The sequence below is a fragment of the Pelodiscus sinensis genome, chromosome 9, assembly GCF_049634645.1.
Source record: "Pelodiscus sinensis isolate JC-2024 chromosome 9, ASM4963464v1, whole genome shotgun sequence".
NCBI lineage: Eukaryota > Metazoa > Chordata > Testudines > Trionychidae > Pelodiscus > Pelodiscus sinensis.
The window spans coordinates 43462876-43488230 of NC_134719.1; the positions used below are offsets into that span (position 1 = coordinate 43462876).

The 25355-nt window shown below is 42.7% G+C and overlaps 1 protein-coding gene across 3 annotated transcripts in view; it reads right to left on the reverse strand.

Annotated features, from left to right (window-relative positions):
* The window catches only part of VAV3 (vav guanine nucleotide exchange factor 3), a 254125-nt gene that overhangs the window by 195498 nt on the left and 33272 nt on the right, over positions 1 to 25355 (reverse strand). The window lies entirely within an intron of this gene.

The window sequence follows — 25355 nt, forward strand, 5'->3', positions numbered from 1 at the left end:
AAAAATTATCATAGCAGATCTAATTACTGACTTTAGAAAAGCAATCAGTCAATTTGTATATATACACACACCAAGTATTTTCATTAAAAACAATTAATTGGAAGTCTGTCTAATTGCAGAGATTTACTGTAAATACATGCACGGTTACAGATTCAAGACACCACAAATAATACTGTCAAAACAGACTATAATTATACATTGGGGGATTATACTATTATGGTTTTACAGTAATTTTTGCATAATTGAGAACTAGTTGAATTTACCAAGCAGCAAATTAATTTGATAGAAAGATCCTGATTTTTAGGAGGGGAATCTGAAATTTGATTTGCCTGAACATAGCTACAGGCACCCATGATTTGCACTTCTAAATCATAGTCTGCTAAGGAATTGCACTAATGCCTGGGACTGGCGAAAGTTTTATCAAGTGAGCGTTCTGCTTCCCTGATTTCCACTATTCCCAATTTACATCCTGCACTGCCTCTTCTTCAGGTTCTATCCACATAGGCTTAACTCAGTTTCAGACCAGACTTGGTCTGAGAGTGGTAGAAGACTCCTTTTAGCAACTTCTACAACTACTTCTTCTTAACAACTCCTGCACTCCAACACACACACATGCACAAAACCAGAAAACAAAAAGATAATCTGGAGAATTTGTAGGTCAATTAATATTGTCCACAGCTGAGTAACAAAATGCAGCTGTCACTCAAGGAATTCTATTTTCAGGCTGACAGGCCTCTTCTTTAAAATGATTCCTTAGCTGTTAATTTGGGGGAAAAAAATTCCCTTCCACCCTTTTTCCCTTGGTAGAATGAGTACATTTAACATACAGCAATTGATCTGGCCAGGGGCTATGAATCCTAACTGGAGAAGGGAGAACACTCTCAAGCAATTATTTAAAAAAAAATTAAACCACAAACATTTCAGTGAGGGAGAAATAACCCCTTGAGGGAGAAGCTTCAGTAGCTGCATAGCCACACTTCTGCTTACCATCAGCACTGAAAGCTGGGGTGTGGTTTTTTTCCCCCCCTAGATAAGCGTCTGGAATTTATTTTCACTATGCCACTGACATATTATCTTTTGAAACAGCAGTGAAAGAGACAATTATTGTCAGTAATTTTGCAGCACCTTGCTAAAGACACATATCTAAAAATAAAATAGTGCAAGATCTATCAGTTCTTTTGGGAAGATACAATCCAGAAAGTCTATTTTATTAAATCTTACAATCCAATATATAACAAAAATATTAAACATTTATAGGCAACAGTATTATTTCAATGTACACAGCCATCAGCTTGAGATTTACTTTCAAATGTTATCTTATCCAAACAGCAAACCAGGATTAAAACCCATTCTCTAAATGCCTGATCCAAAGGAATACAGATTACAGAACCGAGCCCATGTTTTAAATTACTTTGGTTTACATACATCGTTTCTTCATAAAGAAAAATGGTGGCATTCATGCCAACATTTCACGTGCAAAGTAACACCCAAATGGTTTGTCCATATGCATGCACTTCAGAATGCACTGGCGTAAATAAGGGGGGGAAATGGTGAGGTGGAGACGCAGTTTCTTGGTTTAGTTTTGGGGATACTGTGTGTTTACAAACTTGCCAGAGTTGGGCGAAGTGACACTACTGCAGGAAACAAAACCATCCAAAATCTGCGGTGTGGTAGTCACTAACCATGCTCGGTAGCCCTTTTTAAAGCTATACAGAAAGCTTTCATTGTGGGCTGACCACCTGGCATGAAATACCCATTTTCAACACCTCAGCCAACTATATTTCAGTGAAGATGGAGACAGCCTAGTAGAATTCAGCAGCTGAACAAAAACGGGATTAGATTTGTCCACTGTCAGTTCTAGGCCTCCAATCCGCACCAATCCATTTAGACCCAAATGGTGTATTCCCTCCAGCCCCCAACATAGCGCTATGGAGTGTCTGGAGGAAAGTGGTCACAAGGCTACATGTAATGGTGGAGTCTGCAACTTCTGAGAATTATGTAAAAAAAACCACACAGAAATTAATCAGGAGAGAAGAGGGAAAGTTTGCTACTTTTTGAAAGTTACAGCCACCAGGTTTGTTCAACAGTTTATATATCCATTACATTTAATAACGCACTCACAAGGAAAGGCATACAACACACTGGTATTCACTGACTAATGCTCTTCATGCTGGAAAAAATTAGCCAGTCAGAGCACTTTGAACATTAATCAAAGACAAAATCTGTCAGTGTAACACAAAATTAAAGCCTTGTAAAATAAATTGCCCTTAAGGAATTGGAACCTTGGTGGCAAATGACCCACGTGGGGGAACAGGATATGTAAAGAGTCTGAAACTTTGCCCAAATTTGCCAAAATATTTGAGAACATAACAGTAAACCAGGAACAAGTCTCAATCAAGACTGATGCCATCCACTTCCTCCCCATTGGTTGTCACAAGGTCTTCCTATAAATCAGGGAAGGGAGCTACCTAGCCAGCCCATATGAAGATTAAGGATGTAAAATCCCATTTAACTGATTTATTTAACAGGTTAACCAGGATCCCATAGCAGGGGACTGCTCCAGCCTGGCTAGGCCAGCTGCACCATGGTGTAGAAAGGGGGGGCTGAACCGGATGGGCCCACCGCACAACCGTTCAGGAGGATCATGCTCAGTCTGGGCCCACCATACTGCATGCAGAAAGAGGGCTGCTCTGACCAAGCTGGGCCAGGCACACCACATCGTGGCGTTCGTGGGGGGTTTGCTCCAGCTGCACCAGACTGCATGTTAATGAGTTGGCAGGTGGAAACTGTTGGCTTCTAATTAAAGTTTGAATTCTAGAAGCCTCTGCTGATTGGCTGAGCCTTGGTAGGGGGAAGGACTTTCAGGCACTGCAGGGCTTTATAAGGCAGTGGGCAAGCGACCAAGGAGCTTGTGAACAGGTGAGTGGTAACAAGGTGTTTAGAGAGGGAGTTGGGAAGGGGGCGAGGTTCTCTTGCCTTTCTTTTTAAATCCCTTCTCCAGGACAGCAGCGATGGATGGTGATAGGTCTGCTGTTGTTACCTGCACAGTATGTGCCATGTTTGTCTTCCTCCCAGAAGAAAGAACAGATTTCATCTGTAGTAAGTGCAAGCCGGTCGCCATTTTGGAAGAAAAAATTAGAGGACTGGAGGCCCAAGAGTCGACCCTATGCTCAATCAGAGAGGATGATGAAGACTTCCTCGATAGAAGGCAGAGTTTAATCCTTCCAGCACAGCAGGCAGAAGAGCCAGAGAGGGCAGTACGGGACCAGAAAGAGAACTGGCAGCATGTAACTTCTAGAAGGGGAAAAAGGCCAGCACGGGAATCCCCTAATGCTATAGAGGTAAGTAATCGTTTTCAAGCTCTCTCCACAGGCTCTGCAGTGCTGAATGCTTTGGAAGGGACTTCACAAGGAAGAAACCAGAAGGAAACACCATCTACTGGAAGGCATGGGATGCATAGTCCTAGGGATGGGGGTTCCACGGGCACCACCCCAAAAGAAAATGACTGGTGGTGGTGGTCAGGGACTCCCTCCTAAGAGGACTGAGCCATCCATCTGCCATCCAGACCTGGAATCTCAAGAGGTGTGCTGCTTACCGGGAGCTCACATTCAGAATGGTACTGAGAGACTTACCAAACTGATCAAACCTTCGGATCGCTACCCCTTCCTGCTTCTCCATGTGGGAACTAACAATACGGCCAAGAATGACCTTGAGCGAGTTACTGCGGATTAAGTAGCGCTGGGAAGAAGGATCCAAGAATTCAGAGCGCAAGTGGTGTTCTTGTCCATCCTCCCTGTTGAAGGGAAAGGATTGGGAAGGGATCGTCGAATTGATGAAGTAAATGCATGGTTGCGCAGGTGGTGTCGCAGAGAGGGCTTTGGTTTCTTCGACCATGGGACTCTGTTCCGGGCACAAGGATTGTTAGGAAGAGATGGAATCCACCTAACCAAGAGAGGAAAGAGCATCTTCGCGGGCAAGCTTGCAAACCTAGTGAGGAGGGCTTTAAACTAGGTTCGTCGGGGGATGGTGACCAAAACCCTGAGGGAAGTGGGAAAGTCGGATACTGGGAAGAAATGCAAAAAGGAACAAGCAACAAAGGAGGACCCCCAATTCGAATGGAGAAGATAGGGCAATCAACTGGCTATCTGAGGTGTTTGTACACTAATGCGAGAAGCCTGGGCAATAAACAGGAAGAACTGGAGGCCCTGGCTCAGTCCAAGAAATATGACTTAATAATAATTGGGATAACAGAGACTTGGTGGGATGACTTGCATGACTGGAGCGCTGTCATGGAAGGGTACAGACTGTTCAGGAAGAACAGGTAGGGGAGAAAAGGAGGAGTTACACTATATGTAAGAGAGCATTATGATTGCTCTCAACTCCAGTATAAAGAGGGAGAAAAACCTGTTGAGAGTCTATGGGTTAAGTTTAAAGGAGCAAACAACAGCAGTGATGTTGTGGTTGGTGTCTGCTACAGGCCACCGAATCAGGTGGATGAGGTAGACGAGGCTTTCTTCGGACAACTGAGAGAAGCTTCCAGAACGCAGGCCCTAGTTCTCTTAGGGGACCTTAATCACCCTGACATCTATTGGGAAACCAATACGGCAGTACCCAGGCAATCGAGGAAGTTTTTGGAGAATGTCGGGGATAACTTCTTGGCACAAGTGCTAAAGGATCCGTCCAGGGGTCGGGCACAGTTTGACCTTCTGCTTACAAACAGGGAGGAACTAATAGGGGAAGTAGAGGTGGGTGACAACCTGGGAAGCAGTGATAATGAGATGGTAGATTTCAGGATCTTGACCAAAGGAAGATCTGATGGACAGAATCCCCTGGGATGCTAACATGAAGGGGAAAGGAGGCCAGGACAGCTGGCAGTATTTTAAAGAAGCCTTACTGAAGGCACAGAAAAAAATCATCCTGATGAGTAGAAAGAGAGGCAAACACGGTAGGAGACCAGATTGGCTTACAGGGGATATCCTTGGTGAACTTAAGCACAAAAAGGAAGCCTTCAAAAAGTGGAAACGTGGACAAATGACCAGGGAGGGGTATAAATGTATAGCTCGAGAATGCTGAGGGGTTATCAGGAAGGCGAAAGCGCAAATGGAATTGCGACTGGCTAAGGATGTGAAGGATAACAAGAAAGGTTTCTACAGGCATGTTAACAAGAAGAAGGTGATCAGAGAGGGTGTGGGGCCCCTACTGAATGAAGGAGGTAACCTAGTGACAGAGGATGTGGGGAAAGTTGAAGTACTCAATGTTTTCTGTGCCTCTGTATTCACGGATAAAGTGGGCTCCCGGACTAACGCGCTAAGTGACGCAAGATGGGATGAGGATCGACAGCCCTTGGTGGGTAAAGAACAGGTTAGGAACTATTTAGAAAAGCTAAACGTACACAAATTCATGGGTCTGGACTTAATGCATCCGAGGGTACTGAGGGAGTTGGCAAATGTCATTGAGGAGTCTTTGGTCATTATCTTTGAAAAGTCATGGAGATCGGGAGAGATCCCAGATGACTGGAAAAAGGCAAATGTAGCACCCATCTTCAAAAAAGGGAAGGACAATCCAGGGAACTATAGGCCAGACAGTCTTACCTCCGTTCCTGGAAAAATCATGGAAGGAATCCTTAAGGAATCCATTTTGAGGCACTTAGAAGAGAGGAAAGTGATTAGGAATAGTCAGCATGGATTCACAAAGGGAAAGTCGTGCCTGACCAATCTGATTAGCTTCTATGATGAGGTAACTGGCTCTGTGGACAAGGGAAAGTCAGTGGATGTGATATACCTTGACTTTAGCAAGGCTTTTGATACGGTCTCCCACAATATTCTTGCCAGCAAGTTAAGGGAATGTGGATTGGATAAATGGACTGTAAGATGGATAGAAAGATGGCTAGAAGGACGGGCCCAGTGGGTAGTGATCAACGGGTCGATGTCAGGATGGTGGTCGGTTTCTAGCGGAGTGCCCCAAGGTTCGGTTCTAGGACCGTTTTTGTTCAATATCTTTATTAATGACCTGGATGAGGGGATGGATTGCACCCTCAGCAAGTTTGCGAATGACATTAAGCTAGGGGGAGAGGTAGATACGCTTGAGGGCAGAGATAGGGTCCAGAGTGACTTAGACAAATTGGAGGATTGAGCCACAAGAAATCTGATGATGTTCAACAAGGACAAGTGCAGAATCCTGAACTTGGGACGGAAGAATCCCAAGCATTGTTACAGGCTGGGGACCAACCAGCTAAGTAGTAGTTCTGCAGAAAAGGACCTGGGAATGACAGTGGATGAGAAGCTGGATATGAGTCAACAGTGTGCCCTTGTAGCCAAGAAGGCTAATGGCATATTAGGTTGCATTAAGAGGAGCACTGCCAGAAGATCCAGAGATGTCATTATTCCCCTTTATTTGGCTCTGGTGAGGCCACATCTGGAGTATTGTGTCCAGTTCTGGGCTGCCCTCTCCCCCCCCCCCCCCCCTACAAAAAGGATGTAGACACATTGGAGAGGGTCCAGCGGAGGGTAACCAAAATGATTAGGGGTCTGGAGCATATGACTTATGAGGAGAGGCTGAGGGACTTGGGTCTGTTTAGTCTGCAGAAGCGAAGAGTGAGGGGGGATTTGATAGCAGTCTTCAATTTCCTGAAGGGAGGTTCCAAAGAAGATGGAGAAAGGCTGTTCTCAGTAGTGACAGATGGCAGAACAAGGAGCAATGGTCTCAAGTTGTGGTGGGAGAGGGCCAGGTTGGATATTAGGAAAAACTATTTCACTAGGAGGGTGGTAAAGCACTGGAATGGGTTACCTAGGGAAGTAGTGGAGTCTCCATCCCTAGAGGTGTTTAAGTCTCGGCTTGACAAAACCCTGGCCGGGTTGATTTAGTTGGGATTGGTCCTTCCTAGAGCAGGGGGCTGGACTTGATGACCTTCTGAGGTCTCTTCCAGCTCTATGATTCTAGTTACCCTAGTAAGCATGCCAGTAAGGCAAATGCTTACTGGGTAACCCTTCACATCCCTAAAGAAGATGAAGGGATAGGCCTGACAGCTACCTTAAAGAATCTGAGACAGGAGTAAGGGAACCAGTCATCACAGAACCTTGAGACATTGCAGGGGTGGGGGGTTAAGAAAGGTCACTAGGATATGTACTCTAACCACCAAGAACAGTAAAAAAGTAAGCAGGAAGTGGCCCACTGGTCAAGTGGAAGTTTTGGAGGAGAGGAAGCCGAGTCCTGGCCTAACTCCTCTTCTTCCCCTCAAGAAATGAAAAGTTTCTACAGATCTTCTCTCCATCCAGGCTACAGGTGATGGAAGCACTAACAATTTTGCCTTGAAAGCATGCAGAATTTAGTCCTTTTTGCCACGTTTTTCCCTAAGCTTTCCTGCTCATTCAAACCAGAAACTCAAAAGCAAAAATACTGGTGTTCCAACAAAACAAGAAATCTTTAAAAAACAATTGAACAAGGCCAGTAGAATTCCCCTATGAAACTAAGCAGTTGTTCTTTATACAAATCTAAATAAATCTTGTACTTGCAATGAGAGAAGATATTTGCAGAAACAAGGATTGGGACAAAAAGGGAAAACAGATTTTTTTAAAAAACAAGTTTTTTACTTCACTGGGAATTTTGCATGAGTAAGGACTACAAGACTTGGCCCTACCTTGGGGCACAGAGCAAAGAATATGATGGTAAACAGTGAGACAATCCCTCCATATACACCTGTTGTGAAGTCACTGGACTATTGTATCCCAACTTTCAGAAGGCATTTCTCTGTCTCATTCATGTAAACTACATCTTATTTTAGGCATCAATACATTACATATGTATCACAGTAGATTAAATATACATCAGAAACCCTGCTATCATTTAACTCAAATTCTTCATCATGACGATAAACTAAACTAAAATTAAAATAAAGGGCTTCAGAATATATTCCATGAAAAAGAACCATCAGTCATGTCAAATGTCAAGATGACTCTCTGATATTTGCATGTTGTGTATTATCTACAATTGGCTATAAAAGCAAATCAGGCAGTATTTAAACAAACATAACCATTTGGCTTTATATATTGAATGAAATTGTGTTAAGATAAATAAGTACCAATAATAGTGGAAATTAAATAAAATTCTTAAGAATATTCTAAATGAATGATTAACAGGGTAAATGAAAAAACAACAAATAGTCTGGTAGCACTTTATAGACTAACAAAACATGTAGATGGTACCATGAGCTTTCATGGGCACAGCCCACTTCTTCAGATGACCGGAGTGTTGGGTGTCTAGGACCAAAATAAATGGGGGAGACAGGAGGGTGGGTGGAAGAAGGGAAAATTGGGCGAGGAGGGGAACAAGAAAAGGCAGTGAGTAAAAAATATATCAAGGGAAAGCCGAGTCTATAAGCACCTAAAGACTAGATAGTCAAAGGGGGCAGATAAGAACCATTAATTAGCAAACAACAAAGAATTAGGAAACACTTAAAGACTGATGAAACAGCTAGATGGTATGAGATTCTTCAAAGACAAAGAACCATTATTGCCCTCATCCTTTGATAGGTAGGTAATGACCTAACTATCCAGTATCTTTGTTTAATCCAGAGGGGTAAGAATTGAACTTGCGAATGAGCTGAAGCTCCAGGGTAATATTTTTTTTAAATACATGAAATAATAAATACATTTAAAGTAGATTGCTAAGTGGTATTGAGTAGGGATGTTAAATATTGGTTAACTGAATAGTTGAGTAACCTCATGAATGCTTATCTGTTAGTCAACTATTCTATAGCACCTGGGGGCAGAGCTGGCAGCCACTGTATCAGAGGCAGAAGCATGGGATGCCAGGCATCCCAAAAACCAGCTCCCCTCGCAGACCAGCTGTTCCCCTGTGCTGCTACCTCTGACAGAGACAGCAGCACTAGATGGTGCCCCTGGACCTAATGTGAGCCAAGACTGAGCCGGGCTGCCTGCCTGCCTGGCTTCTAATACACTTTACATGCATAGCCACAGCAGGTGTAGGTACTGGACCTGTCACAAGCCAGGACTGAGCTAGGCTGCTCGCCAGCCTGCTAAAAAATTTACTGGGGAGTGGGGAAGGGAGGGAAAATGTATGTCATCTATAGCATAAACATATAAGCTTTCGATTATCAGTTAATCGACTACACTTTACATGCCTAGTACTGAGTTTGACATAATTATTACCTATATTGTCTAAAATTCAGTAAATAATTGACAACATTTCTATTAATTATTTTTCATGAACCTGCCTTCAGGACCACATTAGTTAGTTAGTTGCACAGAGCATAACTTTTTTAAAACAACAAGACCCCTGATAATATACTGAGAGTGTCCTGTTAGCTGAATATATACTTACCAAGTTTGGTTTCAGACTTAATGGCTCAATAACTCAATTTTAGCACTCAAATAGATCATAAGGTTTCTCATCTCTGTACAATTAAACTAACCAAATAGCTTCCTGGATGTAATTTTAAGGTTACTAAAACCAAAACTATATGCACATTTATTTTCACTTTTGCTTCAGTTAAAGTTATTTGAAATTATAGGGGGAATATCCTTTGCAAATTATAAATATAAAGTGCTGTATTTGTTCCACACAAGACATCCAAGATATTTCCTTCAGAGAAAGATATAAGATAAACTTTTCCAAAGCAAATATTCAAATAATTTTCAATTTATATTTTTTCTATAAAAATACATTATAAACAAATACTGCAATTATCATGGTAGTTATGATAAGAACCAATCGTTAATATTTCTTGGGTTTCCTCTTCATTGTGATTTGAAGTCTGTCACACATACAATCCAGAAGCTTCTGTTGATAACACTAGACCTTGCTTGTGTCTCCTCAAAACTTCTGATTAGTAGGTTTAACCCTCTAAAATATTCGGGGCCCTTATGATGTTACTGTGTTTCTTCCAAAAATGCTGCATACTTTGGTACACTATGCAGACAATAGTATATGGCACAAAGGATATTTAGGTACCCAACTTTCATGGAATTTCACTGAAAGTTGGGCACCTACCAATTCTTTGTATCTCTGAACGTCTCCTCTACAATATACGCAGATTTCTAGCCCAAAGTTGGCTTTCTCTTCTTTGAAAAGGTTACTCAATTTGAAGATAATTTTGAAAAATTGTTAACCTTTACAAACAAACTACAGTATTTGGCATTCACAGTCCAGACCATGAGAGTAATCTCCCTGGACACGGACCACAGCGTGTAGTGGTGAGTGGAGTGAAGTTTTACAATTAGACTGGAATGCTGTAGTATGTTATTTTTAACACTGCTAGAAAAATAAAGGTTTGTTTCCAACACTGTAGTGCCTCATACCACTTAGAGTATTTCCCAGAGGGCCCCTACACATAAACCAACCCTCAAACATGCTATAAAAACTCCAGGGTGGCTGAAAATATTTGCAGAGCTCCTCTCTGGACAGTTCCACTGAATTTAAACCCTGCCTCGTACACCAACAGAAATGTCCCAATTTTAAGTAGCTAAAGGCCAATTCTGCTTGACTACTAAATCGTTGTTTGGTGGGCAGAGGCCAAAAGAGCAACATGAGGCATACAAAAACCAGTATTCTAATCCTGGTGGGATACTCAATGCCCGACTACTCTGCGAGAACTTGATTTTAAGAGGTCTAAAAAGTATCCACATGGAAGAAAAAAAATCAGTTTGCACAATTGCTTCTCCACTAGGAAAGCAGATGTTCATCACAATCACACTGATAACAACACAGCATCAAAGAACTAAATGCTGCAGCCCAGAGGAGTGATCAATAAGTCTTATGACGTCTATCTCCACAGGACAAGTTTGTCTTTTTCTACCTACAACATTTGTCACCTGCCACAAAAAGAACATTTTTAAACCTTATTCAGCAAGGAATACTACACCTGCTGTGTAGTGACAAAGAAATATAACAAAGTATTTTACAGTAAGCACTGAGTATAACAGCTAATTAGATACAAAAAGCCCAGTCAGAAATCTGTAACTGCCTGCAGGGAGAAAGGATTCCACAGTGCAGTATCTCTAATGACATGATAAATGAAAATGTCAAAAAAAGAACAAACTTCACATTTCCTCCATTTAGGTAAGTTTAAAAGCTATTTCTCAGGAAAAGTCCTTTAATACTGACCCTAGTGCTCCGCTGCTACTGCCCCGTTAGCTCTCTGCCACCACGAAGGCAGCCCAGTACCACTTCTGCCCTGGCTGCTACAGTCCCGCTGCTACCAGACTAGCCGGGCTCCCAGCTGCTGGTCCTCCTGCTCCCAGTGCTCTCATCCAGAACATCCGCGGTCATGCTGGACCATAGAGGTTGCTGGATGAAGGAACCCCGGTTAAGGGAGGTGCAACCTGTATTCTAGTAAGAGTCGTGTCCATTGTTCATAGACAGTATTATGTATCTGACATATTTTATGTTGGAAGAAAATTTTTAAAGGGGGATGTGACACAAGCATAAATTTTGGGGCCTTGGCTATTCATGTTCATCTCCCATTGAAATCAATGACAAGAGGAGATTAACAGGTCACGGGAATGACTGGTGAGGAATTAGTACCTAATGGATCTTTTATGGGTTCCTTTTCTAAATTTCATTGTTGGATATTGGAATGCAAGCATTTTCCTACTCGCCTTTTATGAGGATGAGACAGTCATGGAGCTGTGCCAGCTTTGTTTCTTGCTTAGACCTTGTTACATTTCAGTTGGCTGAACATTCACCCTGCATTTAGAACTGATTCTACCCTCAATATTCATACACAGTTCCCATTAAAGTCTGTGATTGTTTGAGGGCAATCTTAGCCCTAAAAAGCGGTTGAAAGAAACAGACACAAATTAGAGTAAATATAAGCAAGAAGCAAAGCCTGTGCAGCTTATTTCTGTGTCAGCCTAATTGAAACAGGATAGGAAACTGACTAACCCTAACAGAATTTAGAGCAGTGTCTTCAAAAAAATATCTGATGTAAGGTATTTTTTCCCTAATACCATGCAGCTCACTGAGATAAATTTTGTTTTCTCATATTACAATATATTTCCTCATCTCTTACTATGCTTTAAAAAGTATCTTAAGTACATTCTTGGCTTTGAACTGTAATATGAAGCAGTTAACAGATTCCAAATGTGGCACAGCACAAATAATCAGGCAGGTGATTTATAATGACTCCAAAAGGGAGGGTGACAGAACCCATTAGGAGAGATTGGTACAGTATAGATAAAGGAATTACATTATTTAACTCTGTGCCCTCTAGATTGATGGAGTTCTTTTTCCCTTTTTGAAAGAAATGGGGCCTCATCAACTAAGGGAGAGTTCAGAATACCATCCCTTAATGACTTCCTAGATATCAACACTTACTCATCCTTGCCTACAATTTTTTTACTGTGGGTTTAAAAAAAAAAAGCCTTATACATATAACCACATAATTGTGGGTCCTGATATAATAATCAGAATTTTATGAGAGAAAAATTGTAGACCAAAGGCTAGATACTCAAACAAATCATACATATGATTGGTTAAAAAAAACTGATTATGGTCAATGCATTTTAGAAAGGCTGGAAATTTGTTTTTAAAGAAGTGATGTTGCATACACATGATGAGAACCAGTACTCAGATAATCAAAACCAATGAAGCAGGAGTTGGGGGAGAAAGTGATTCTCCTAATTGCCTGCTTCTATAATTCTTGGAAAGTAGAATTAAACCAAAATAAGAGAGAGGAGCACAAAAGAGGAAGTGATCATAGATAAGATGCATCTTTCACCTGTTCTTAGTTCTCAGCTCTTGCAACAGAAATTGACAAGCTTCTTGATCCTCCCTAGGCAGGAAAAGCCCATCTCTGAGGTGTTTCCACAGCATTTGTAGCCCTCGCATCTCATAGAATAAGAGGAAATTTCAAATGCACTGTTGAATCTACAGGATGATGAGTCCAATTTGCTCTTACTAGATTACCAAGACAGCATGTTTCCAAGTCCTTTTAAGGACATTACAAGGTCAGTAAATTATATTTCAAGCTGAAAGACAAATGATGTTAAATTGCCTCTGTGATTCAAAAACAACATATTTGGAAATAGTCCTATGTGCTTACTCCCCTCACTAAAACACATTCAAAATCTCCTGAAAACTCCTTGATCTCTTTTTAATTTCCCCCATGGTCCTCTCCCTCCCCACCCTCCGAACTCTACCAATAAAAATCCAGACTTTGAGATCTCATTTGGTGACAGAATTACTAAAATTCTATTTTGGACACTTCAGTGTTGAGATTTGTCCTCTTGCTGGCTCAGGAAAAGGCTTCAAGAGATGTTGAATTAAGACTTCTTCAGTGGTCCCTATTTGGTTCATTTAGGCTGCACACAGGTATCGTTACTGAATGCAGTGATAATTACAACGGTTGGCACAGCAAAACCAATTTAATCTGTTTTAGCTGCTGAAATCTGAGAAGGAGCTACCCTCATGAACATGGACAAATTATACAGCTCACACAGAATCCTTAAGCTTGCGGTTTCTAGTGCACCAAAAACTAAACACACCCATTCCTCAAGGAGATGTCTTGAATGACTGATGTACTGGCCTTATTATTGATATATGCATAGATGGTAATGAGGGTTGGAAGGGTTAGAATCATTATCAGATGATGGAAGGCAGTATTTTTTGTACACCTTCCACAGCAGAAGACTTATGATGGGAAGTGTATCAGTACTACTAATAAAAAATGCCAGTGCCATAAAACATATAAAACAAGTAGCTCTTGTCCCACAGAACATGCAATCCAATAGACAGATTCAGAAAGGATGTTATATACCACAAAATCCAGCAGAGGTAATAACTTGGGAGTTCTGTATTTTATTATTAACAGATCATTTGTAAGCACACATGTATAGACAATGTTTATAAAACATTTTATTTTATCTTATTTTAAATGCAAAAATACAGTGCTACCAGTACTACCTAAAGATGTAATAGTGTAGTCAATTAACCAATAATCAAAAGCTTATAAGTTAGTTAATGCTATAGACTACACACATTACCTTCCCTACCAGTACTTTTTTTTAGTGGGCTGGTCAGCAGCCCAGATCAGTCCTTGCCCATACCGGATCCAGGATCTACCTGCACTGCAGCTCTGCATTTGAAGTGTATTCGAAGCCAGGTGGGAAGGCAGCCCAGCTCAGTTCTAGCTTGTGCCGGGTCAAAGAACTCAACCTCATCCCGGACAGGGGCTGCTGGCACCCCATGCTGCTGCCTCTATATCAGTTGGCAGCAGCGCAGGGCGACAGGCAGCCAGTCCACGAGGGGAGCTGGTTTTTAAACTGGGTCCCCTCACAGATCAGCTCCCACCTGGCACCCAATGCTACTGCCTCTGATAGAAGCAGCAGCGTGGAGCGGCAGGGGGCTCCACGGGCCACACTGGCTGCCCCATAGGGACTATAGAATAGTCAAGTAATCAATTCATGATGTTAATAAACTTAAATAAAAGACATTCAACATCCCTAGTATTACCACTAATAATCATACTATTCCTGAAGCCACACACTTTTAGGCTTGGTCTACACCAGCAGTGGGCAATAATTTGTAATGGGGATCCACTCCAAGATTTTGATAAGCAGCAAGGGCTGCATTTCTATGGAGGGGGCACAGGGTCTGGGGCAGCAGGTGAGGTACAGAAGGGAGCTTGGGATATAGGACTGGGATGCAGGAGGGGTGTGGATTTTGAGAGGGAGTTTGGGTAAAGGAAGGGGTTATGATCTGGAGCAGAGGCTTGGAGGGGTCCAGGAGGGGGTATGGGTGCAGAAGACGATCCAGCCCAGGGCCTGGAAGGGAGCTGTGACATGGAGGAGATGAGGCGAGGGAATACAGAGGGTTTGGGTGGTGACCTGGGACAGGATGGGTTGGTGACCTGGGGCAGGGAGTTAGTGGGGGAAGAGAGAGGCTGGGGTGCCAAAGGCAGGCTATGGCTGCGAGATGCTTACCTAGATGTCTCCAAGACAGCAGCTCTGCCTCAGACAAGCTCCATGTCTGTCTGCTGGATGGGCTGCTCCACATGGCTCTGCTCCAGCATTAGGAGGGGGAGAACGAGAAAGGAGGCTTCACACTGCCCCTGCTGCCAGCAAAATTTCTCAGCTCCTATTGACCTTAAACTGGCCAATGGCACTGAGGGATTTTGCTGGGGGTGGGGAAAGTGCGCAAATTCTGTCCCTCCCCAGCTTGTGGAGCAACTAGCAACCAGTTGTTTAAACCAGCATGAGCTGCTCTGTAGGAACGGTGCCGGCATGGTGGCTGTGGGCCAGATCCAGTGACTTGCCCACCCCTGGTCTACACTAGAAGTTGAGAGCAAATTCAGCCGCATAAGGTCGATTTTCTGAATGATGTGTCCACACTACCAACCGTTAGGGCCACTGAAGTCGATGTCAGGTATTCCCGATTTCACAAGGAGTAATGCAATTCCTGACCTTGCCTGGTCAAGTTTATGGTAGTGTAGATGAAGCATTGGGGTATGTAGGAACCAACACCTAAGTCAAAGGCCTTAAGATAATTCATAATACCCTAACAGTCAGTCGTGCCTGGGACACTGTGGACAAGGCTTCTGGGAGATTCTCTATTAAATGACTTTGTTGTTTTCACTGCTCTGTTTCAGCACCAAGAAGATGAGAACTGCCCTACTTCTCACAGATGGAGTAGAGGTACATTAGTAGGGTAAAGAGCTGTAGATAGCTTTGACAGGAGGAGACAAAGCAACACAGGCCAGAGAAAGCTAACAACTCCCCTTCTGCAGGAGGCTCTTTCCTTTGCTGCACTAATGCCAACTGTTAGAAAAAAGTCAGGAGGCTTTGAAGGTCTCCCTGTCATCTTTGTTCCTATAGCTTCAAACAAGGCCATCAAAATCAGTGTATTCCCCAGTCACAGAAATATTTGATGAAAAGCAACACACACACATCCCTCCATCCCTTCAGTCATGGAGTCATAAGCCCCCCCCCCCCCAAGCAGTAGGAAACTTTCTTTTCCAGAGAGCTCACAGCAATTGGAGAAACAAGTAGTCCTGTGTCACCTTAGAGACTAACCCTGAGCAACTGGAGGAACTGCCCCAGGGAGGAAGAGCAGTTACAATGTGAATGGAGATGTCCAGACCATAGATTCTCTCCCATGAGAATTCAATGTAGTAAGAAAGAAACGGGCATGAGGGGACCAAGGTGCTGCTGAGGTTCTGGAGCACATCCCAAACAAAGGAGAATGTTGGGAGCAGCCCTGTGTTAAAAGGCTGGTAGAATATCACTGGACCATGCTGTATCACATTATACACGAGCACTATTCAATTGCCTGATCCCAATAGAACTAACCCAACTGGCAGTGGTTTCACATCCTGTATTTAGTTACCTTTTCTGACTGTGATTTACAAACAGCTAAGAAGGGGGAAGAAAGGCAAAGGGTAGGAAGAAAGATAAAAAGAAAACAAAGAGGAGAGGAAAGGTCAGGAACAAAGGTCTACTCTAGAGAAGAAATTAAAAATAGAAGCAATAGAAAGAGACAACAGGAATCGGAGAGGCCCTGAGTCACTGAATCAATTGTAGGAAGACTGGAAAGAAAAACTCAACAGGAAGAGGAAAAAACAGGCCATATTTCTTTGGCACTAAAATGTTTCCAGGTAAAAGCATTTATGAAACTTCTCTTTAAACCAACATATTGATTACTGTTCACTGCTCTTATTTATTTACAGCTGTGATATGGGGAATGCTTTTTAAAAGGCATATCTGTAATATAAATTGATTTTCTACTAGCATATATTTTTATTGATTCCCAATATGGGGTTTCTAATCTCTCACATTTCATTTCAGATGATGAAACATTAGCACTTGCCTGAATATTGCTTACTTTTAAAAGTATCCACCTGATTTAATAAGAGACTGTCAACAATTGAAAGATCTTTAATAAAATACCATTCAAGATGCTCTGATGACCAAAGGAAAGACAAGAGCTACAACATGATACACTGCCACTGGTAAATCTCTTGGTAAGGCATGCCACTTAAGGGCACTACCACACTTATTTTCATTGGTTTGACTGTTTTCTGGAGTAGAAGAGTGCACTTGCTGCGGGAATATCCTCTTACAGCATTCTCTCTTCATCCAGCACCCCCCACCAACAGCTGCTCTACCTCTGCAGTGATTTGCCTCATCTCATCACTCAGCCCCCCCAACCAGTCATATTTACTTCTACCCCTTCCAAAATAACAGATGGTGCAGCAAAAACCTTCTTCCTTCTGGTCTGCCCCCCCTCAATTCTGGGCCCAGCTATCCATACACCGGTTTCACAGGGCTCACAGAAATCCTTACCCAGAGGCGTACATCAGAGCTTCACATCACCTCCCCTGATGACCAGGAGGGGAACCCAGGCCTACCCTTGTGCCTTCGATACTGGCTTCTAGTCCAAGGACCCTATGCTGGTTAGGCCTCAATTGGAGTATTGTGTTCAGTTCTGGGCACTGAATTTCAAGAAAGATGTGGAGAAATTGGAGAGGGTCCAAAGAAGAGCAACAAGAATGGTAAAAGGTCTAGAGAACATGACCTATGAGCGAAGGCTGAAGGAATTGGGTTTCTTTAGTTTAGAAAAGAGAAGATTGAGGGGGGACATGATAGCAGTTTTCAAGTATCTAAAAGGGTGCATAAGGAGGAGGGAGAAAACTTGTTCATCTTGGTCTCTGGGGATAGAACAAGAAGCAATGGGCTTAAACTGCAGCAAGGGAGGTTTAGGTTGGACATTAGGAAAAAGTTCCTAACTGTCAGGGTGGTCAAACACTGGAATAAATTGCCCAGGGAGGTTGTGGAATCTCCATCTCTGGAGATATTTAAGAGTAGGTTAGATAAATGTCTATCAGGGATGGTCTAGACAGTATTTGGTCCTGCCATGAGTGCAGAGGACTGGACTCAATGACCTCTTGAGGTCCCTTCCAGTCCTGGTATTCTCTGATTCTATGAATACACCAGCAAGGTTCACTCCACCAGACTCCTTTCAGTCTCCCTGGATTTCTTTTTACCAAGCATTTTCCTGGGCTGTCACCTCACCCTGCCACAGCCCTCCTGTTTCCTACAGGTCCCTTCATTCTCTACTACCAGCAGTTTCTCCCTGCAGCTGCCTTCTGCACAAACTTCTGTTAATAGCATCTGTCCACCACCAGCTAAGTCACAGCATTAATTATACCTGGCCCATCCTCATCAGCCCACATTAACCTTTTTTGTCACCTGTGTGGTGACGGCATCACATCTGGGCACACTAGATTTTTGCTTATATGGTATTGAGTTGGATTTTATTCAGAACTCTGTTTTGTTTTACAAGGCCCATATATTACTTTATTGACCTGCTCAGATGCGTGGGGACTTAGAAAACGTTATGTAACAGCCAACATTACTACTGATACATCACTTCTAAATATCCATGGTTCTCACTGGAACAAGCCAGTAGATATCAGACATGATGCTAACCCAAGTATCTTCTACGTTTTTGTACTCTGCTTGCATACTGTAGACTTCTACATTCATGTGTTTCCGGTTTGGGGGGAAAGGGAAAGGTGGAATCTCCTTTTTGACTGGGTATGGGGCAGGATGTTAAAGGCAATTAGGCTTAGGAATAAAGGTAGCTTCTTAAATCAAAGTTATAAAATGGTATTTTCAGGCATTATATCAAGATGTCATCCAAAACCTGTGCTCATGAGTTGAGGTCCCATCCCAGCAATCACAGAAGATTATAGGATCCAAGACAACTTTCGACAAACTACCAATAGTGAAGATTTCTGGTATTTTCAATAGCTATTTTATAAAAAGCTAATCGGTACAATAACCGAGAGGGAATTCCTTTGTCTAAAAGACAATTGCCATTAGCAGACTTGCAGCACAGTTGTAAGTATACAGTAGCCACATTTTCTACGCATCCCAACATTCTCTGGGGTTTAGCCAACTATTACATAGCACATTGATCCTCGTCCCTCCCCTGGCAGCAGCTGCCAATCTTTCTGGGACTGAATGTTGTAATACAAGTACAACTGACTTGGTTTTGCTCTCAGAGGAAGCAGAAAAACCCTAATAAAATTGCTTTTCTTTTAATTCCTTAATCCTATACTGTAACCAGTGTTGCCTCTAAACTGCACGGCAGCACAGCTTTACTGAACTGGCTGACTGGGTGGGGCTGATGTATCACCTTGTGAAGCTGTGCTGCCATGCAATTTAGAGGGAGCACTGGCTGTAACTCTAACCAACCCTAACTGACTGCCATATCTGGGGACCAGAAGGCATTTTCTTCTGAGGCAGATTTGCAGAAACCCTGAGGGATTTTTGCCTTCCTCTGCAGCATGGAGCACGGGTCCCCTTGCAGGTTTAAACTAGCGTAAATGGCAGTTTCTTTGTAATGGGACGTCTTTAAACCACGATTTGAGGACTTTAGTAACTCACACCAAGCCTTTGGATGCAGCCTGCTGGGACCCTCAGGCAGGCACCTGCCTACAGCAGCCCTGGGCCATTCAAAGTGACTAGCTGCTGGGGCCATGTGCCTCTAGATGCCACGTGCCCCCCCGGAGGGGGGGGTTCCAGTTTGGCCAATGGGAGCTGCAATGATTATGCTGAAGGTAGGAACAGCAGCAGCTGGCCGCTTTGAGCTGTCTGGGGCTGCAGCAGGCTGGAAGCCTGCCTGAGGGTCTCACTGGGCTGCTGGCCGGGAGCCATCTATATAAGTACCTACTGACTAGAGCCTGCATCTGGCACCCTCTTCCATACCCTAACCCCTGCATCCAATCTCCTGTCCTTTTCCAAAACTCCTCCCCTGGACTAAATGATCACAATGACCCCTTCTGGCCCTAAAGTCTGATGACCTACCCTTATCCCATTGTAAAAATCTACGTACTTTAATGGCCTCCATCTTCACAATACTGTATGAGTACTTACCATTAACGCTGCATAATAAAAATAAAAGCAAACCACTATGCTTCATCTTAATGTTTCCAAGCTATATGCAGTAGTGCCAACTATTACATTCAACAAATATGTTCTGCTTTCTCTTCCCATTTGTTAAGAAACCAGATACCCTTTGTCTGGATGAACTTTAGCATGCATTCACTGAGTATGAACTCTAAGATGGGGACCTAATAAGTTAGCTCTCTTCTCAGAGTGGGAGTATGAATTAAATGCACCTAAAAAGGTATTTACCAGTTAGCTCTTTTCTGCCTTTTGACTTTCTGAGTTTTTCACTGTTGCAGTGTTTGAGAATCTGGTCCTCCTCTTTGTGCTATCTGACCCCCTTCAATGCTGTACTAAAATGATATAAAAAGGGAGTATGTATAACTAATCTGAAATTAGATACTGTCCCCCATTCCTCTAAGACTGCTCCTCTGCCTTGCTGCTTTAGGCGAGGGGAGGGAAAGTCCAGAAGCCTTCCCCTACTCACCTCTGGGCAGAGAACCCAATGGCTATAGCTTGAACCTCTCTAGTCCGGAATCCTCAGGACCTGACTTAGTGCCAAACCAGACAATGTGTCAGACCACAGGAGGTCAAAAATGGCTAGCAGCATTGCCTACACTTCCACTGCTTACTGGCCCTTAGAAGACATTTAGGGGAAAATTAGAGCTAAATGACAGCACAGAACACTGAGAGCCAGGATTGGTGGCTGTAAACAAACTTTATAGAACCATGGGAAACTTAGCGACACTCATGATAAGTAGACATCTGACTAACTAAAATCATGCTGGACCACAGATGTTGCTGGACCAGAGACTGCGGGACTGGAGAGGTTCAACTTGTATTAGGAAAAACATACCAAAAAATGTTAAACAATTAAGAAATATTTTCAGGAGCACAATAGAAAGTTGTTGGTCCCAAATGCCATCAGTTCTTGCAAATTTGCATGTCTTCTCTTGATTTGATTTCTGAAACACATCTGTGCACATGCTCTTGGCATATGCTACAGCCTACAAACAGTACTTCACTCTTGTCTGAAGTGAGTCTTAGCTAAGTTACAGACAAACCTAAATCTCTAATAGGCATTGGGTAACTCATTCAAATGCACTTAGTTAGATGAAGAGGACATAGATAGCTTGGTTTTATCAGCATATCACAAACACCACAGCCCACATTTACTCAGCAACCTTCCTAACAACTCTACAGATGTATTGAACAGGATGGGGCCACAGCAAGGAACCATGCACAACCACCATAGATGAGCCAATTGCTCAATACCTTTGGAATTGCTCAGAAAGAATAGTCTCATCTATAACAACTAGAGACCTTTGGCATGGGAAATTTACCATTGTCTTAGCAATTACCCACCCTAGAAATATTATATACATATTTCCTCTAATAAAATGTATAATATGCACTGCACTCTCTGAACATTACCCAGAATAAAAATAAATTGTATAAAACTAAAATCCCCCCGATATTTGCCATAAATTGCAACAGTTCATATTTGTGTTATAGCTCTTTAAAAAAAAAAGAGAGAGAGAGGCACAATTCTAAATACCCACTCCCCATTTCTTCAGAAATCACTGAACCTGTAAATTGAATTGCAGGACACTAATTTCCTGTTATCATGGGATGCCTGGTCCTGGAGCCTAACACAAATACAGAAGAAATCTCTGCCAGGACTAATATTAGCCTCATAAGATTTCACTGAGCATGCTGGGAAAATGAGAAGTCCAAGATGATAAAAACCTAGAATAATTTCATGCGGTGAGATGATAGAACCCTCATAAATCATCACTAAAAAGCTAACTAAGGGCTCATCAGTACTACTACTGAAGTCGATGCAACTTACATTGAGTGGGAGGAGGTGTGAAAAGACACACCCCTGAACAACATAAATTACATTCACTTAAAGCAGTGCCTACCCTGGCAGGAGAAGGTATCCCTCCAAAGAGATAATTTCATTGCTGGGAGATGTCTCTCCTGTCAACATAGCAAGTCTTCACCTGATGTGTAAAGTATTGAAAACAAGCACTGAGCCACAGAAAATGCCATTTCTTAACACAAAGCACATAATTGCAGAACTTATCATACAGATCACGATAATGAGCAATCGCCATATGCTTCACTTCAGAGTACACATTTTTGGAGCAAGCAGATGGTGTCCCTGCAGGATCTTCAGCATCCTCACTAATTGCTGATATACAAATGTTTCAAATAAAATATAAACAAACTAAAAGAAACATTTCAGCTCACATGAAGAAAAACAAAATATGTTCCATCATGTAAATTATAGTTTTCTAAAATGCCCATCACTTATACTAAGAGCCCTACCAAATTCACAGTCTGTTTTGGTAAATTTCAGAGTCATAGAATTTTAAAAATCGTAAACATTGTGGTTTAAGCTATTTAAATCTGAGATTGTACCGTGTTATAATTGTAGACCCAAAAAACGTTATGGGGTGGTCACAAAGTTATTGTAGAAGGGGCTGCAGTAATGCTAACCTTGGCAGTAAGGATGTAAAATCCCATTTTAATCGGTTAACCATATAAACCCATTAGGGGCTGCTGGCTCCCATCACAGCCCGCAACATGGTGGGCCTGGAGCAGCTCTCTGCCCGCAGCAGACCATCGGTGGAGGGTTGCTCCCAGGCACCAGTTAACTATCACCCCGTAAGAGTGATGCTTACCCATTCACATCCCTACTTGGCAGCGGCCCTGCCTTCGGAGCTGGGCAACTAGGGAGTGGTGGCTGCTAGTTGGGGTCCCAGTTCTGAAAGCAGAGCCCCTGCCATCAGCAGCACAGAAATAAGGGTAGCACAGTAATAGTATTGTTACTCTTCTGTGCTACGCCTGGCAGGATGCTTCAGATCTGGGTACCTGGCCAATAGCCACTGCTCTCCAGCCACCACCCAGCTCTGAAAAAAAAGCACAGAAGTCAGGCTGGCAATACTTCAAATCCCCCCACCACAATAACTTGCGACCCCCCTGAATCCGCTTTTTTCTCAGGATCCCCAATTTGAAAAACTGTGGTCTGCTCTGTGAAATCAGTATAGTGCAGGGCAGTGTTCCAAGTGGGCCACAGGCCCACTCCAAGAAAGCTGCTAATGGGCTGCTCCGGTTTGTTTACTTACCGACTCCACAGCCATGGAGACTTGCAGCTCCCATTGGCTCCAGTTCGCCATCTGCAGCCAAGGGGAGCCACAGGCAGCCACAGCCCAGGCCACGCTGCTTCCCACGGCTCCCCTTAGCTGCAAATGGGGAACTGCAGCCGAGGGGAGCAATGAGGCTCTGTGGCTGCAGAGCCAATAAGTAAACAAATCAGAGGGGAACGTTAGCAGCTTTCTCACAGTGGCCCCAAATCCCTCTTTGAGAAACACTGGTATAGACTAAAAGCACACAGACAGCCAGATTTCACAGTCCATGAGGCATTTTTCATGGAAGCGAATTTGGCAGGGCCCTACTTACACTACATACCACAGCAGTTCTTTCAGAGGAAAGATTTATTTGGACCATTTTTAAAACTCATAATTTGCATTTGACAGATCAAATAGTCTGTTGTAGAGTGTTGTCTCAGATTAGAGTTAGAAACACTGAAACACTTATTTAACCAGAGACAATTTGAAGTAGCAAATTGTGGAACAAACCCACATGCCCTGAACCACTCTAATGCTTGAGAATACCAGAAAGGTGCTCAACAGAATCTGTCCATTTTCAGGTTCCCTCTGTAACTGTCACTCCAACTGGTTACGCCTTTGTCATATATTTCTTTTCCCTATTGTATCTGCTTTTGCTGTATTCCTCCCTCTCTAGCTGTGTAACAGAAACCACTCCCTGCTTACTCTTTTTTTTTTTTTAAACAATTATTCTACCTCAAGGCTTCTATTTATATCTCTCTCTCATTCCCTGCCCTCGATTTTAAATTATAATTTAAATGCTCTATTTTCCAGCCCTTCCTCTGTATTCTTATCAAGACTTCTTTGCCTGTCTTCGTCTACATTACACCTTTTGCTATCAACTTTGTACTTAATCACCAACATTCTACTACTTCTCTCCAAAAGACCTAGCTCTTGTCTTTCCTATAGTGCGCTCTCTCTCACTGCATACTCTGCTATTCCTTTTCCAAGGAATGTGAACATGCTGATCTACTCAGAAGTGACACTAAGGGTACGTCTAGACTACAAGCTTTTGTCGACAGAGGCTTTGTCAACAAAGCCTCTGCTGACAAGGAGCATCTAGACTACAGCCAGTTCTGTCAACAAAGCAAACCACTTTTTAGACAGAGCATTTAGATGCTCTCTTTTGAAAAAGCACAGTGAGGATGTAATAGCACCTTTTGTCGACAGAACTCTGTCGACAAAAGGCGTTATTCCTCATAGAATGAGGTTTACCGCCGTCGACAAAACTGCTGCGTTCTGTTGACTTACTGTCAACAGAACTCGGTGGTAGTGTAGACACAGGTATAGTTTTGTCGATAAAAGTCCACTTTTGTCGACAAAACCCTGAAGTCTAGACACAACCTAATACTTCCTCTCCCTTCTTTTTCTTACTATCCCCCTCTTCACCAATATTCAGCTCTAACATTTTTCTGGTGTATTATGAAGTTCTACTTATTGGTGTTGGTTATCAGTGGATTATACTGAATCTGTCATATCCAGAACAGTAACTCTATGCAGTGTCTCCAATACTCAGCATATCTCGACATCACCTAGTTTACTCTTTTGCTCTTGATCTCCCTCTTGAACACATACATTACGTACTCAAGAGTAGAACATAAATAATACTGCAGAACCACATACATCTGGATGGAGAAATTTCAGTTTACCACAGAATTCAACCCAGGGATGGGAAAGACTGCAGGAAGTAAGTGTCACTTCCCTAAGCCCCTGGAAGAGGAAAAGGAAACATCTTTATCTTCCTTCCACCTGCTTGGAGTTTATTTGCTCTTTAAAGTTAGCTTTCTTTTTACAATATCAGTAACTGAATATATAAATTGGGGAGCCTAGTGAGGTAAGCACCAGAGGAGGAACCAAATACTTTTGAATGCCAGTTCCAGTTGGCACAGTCTCTTGTGGCACTGGCAAGGCTTTAAAGATGAAAAGCTATAACCGTGCTTTATAGAGTTTATTACAGGATGAACCTTCCTAATCTGGCACTCTTGGGACCTGAGTGGTGCTGACCCAGAGAATTTGCCGAACCACAGGATGTCAATATTATCTATCAGCATTACCAACACTTCCACTCCTTACTGGGCTCTTAGAAGACATTTAGCAGTAAATTAGAGCTAAATAACAGTGCAGAACTGAGAGCCAGGACTAGTGGCTGTAAGCAAACTTTATGGGACTGTGGGAAACTTGGCCACACCCATGATAAGTGGACATCCGGCTAATAAATACATGTTTAAACACTATATACCCTACATAGCTCTCTATGTACCCAAGCAGTGTT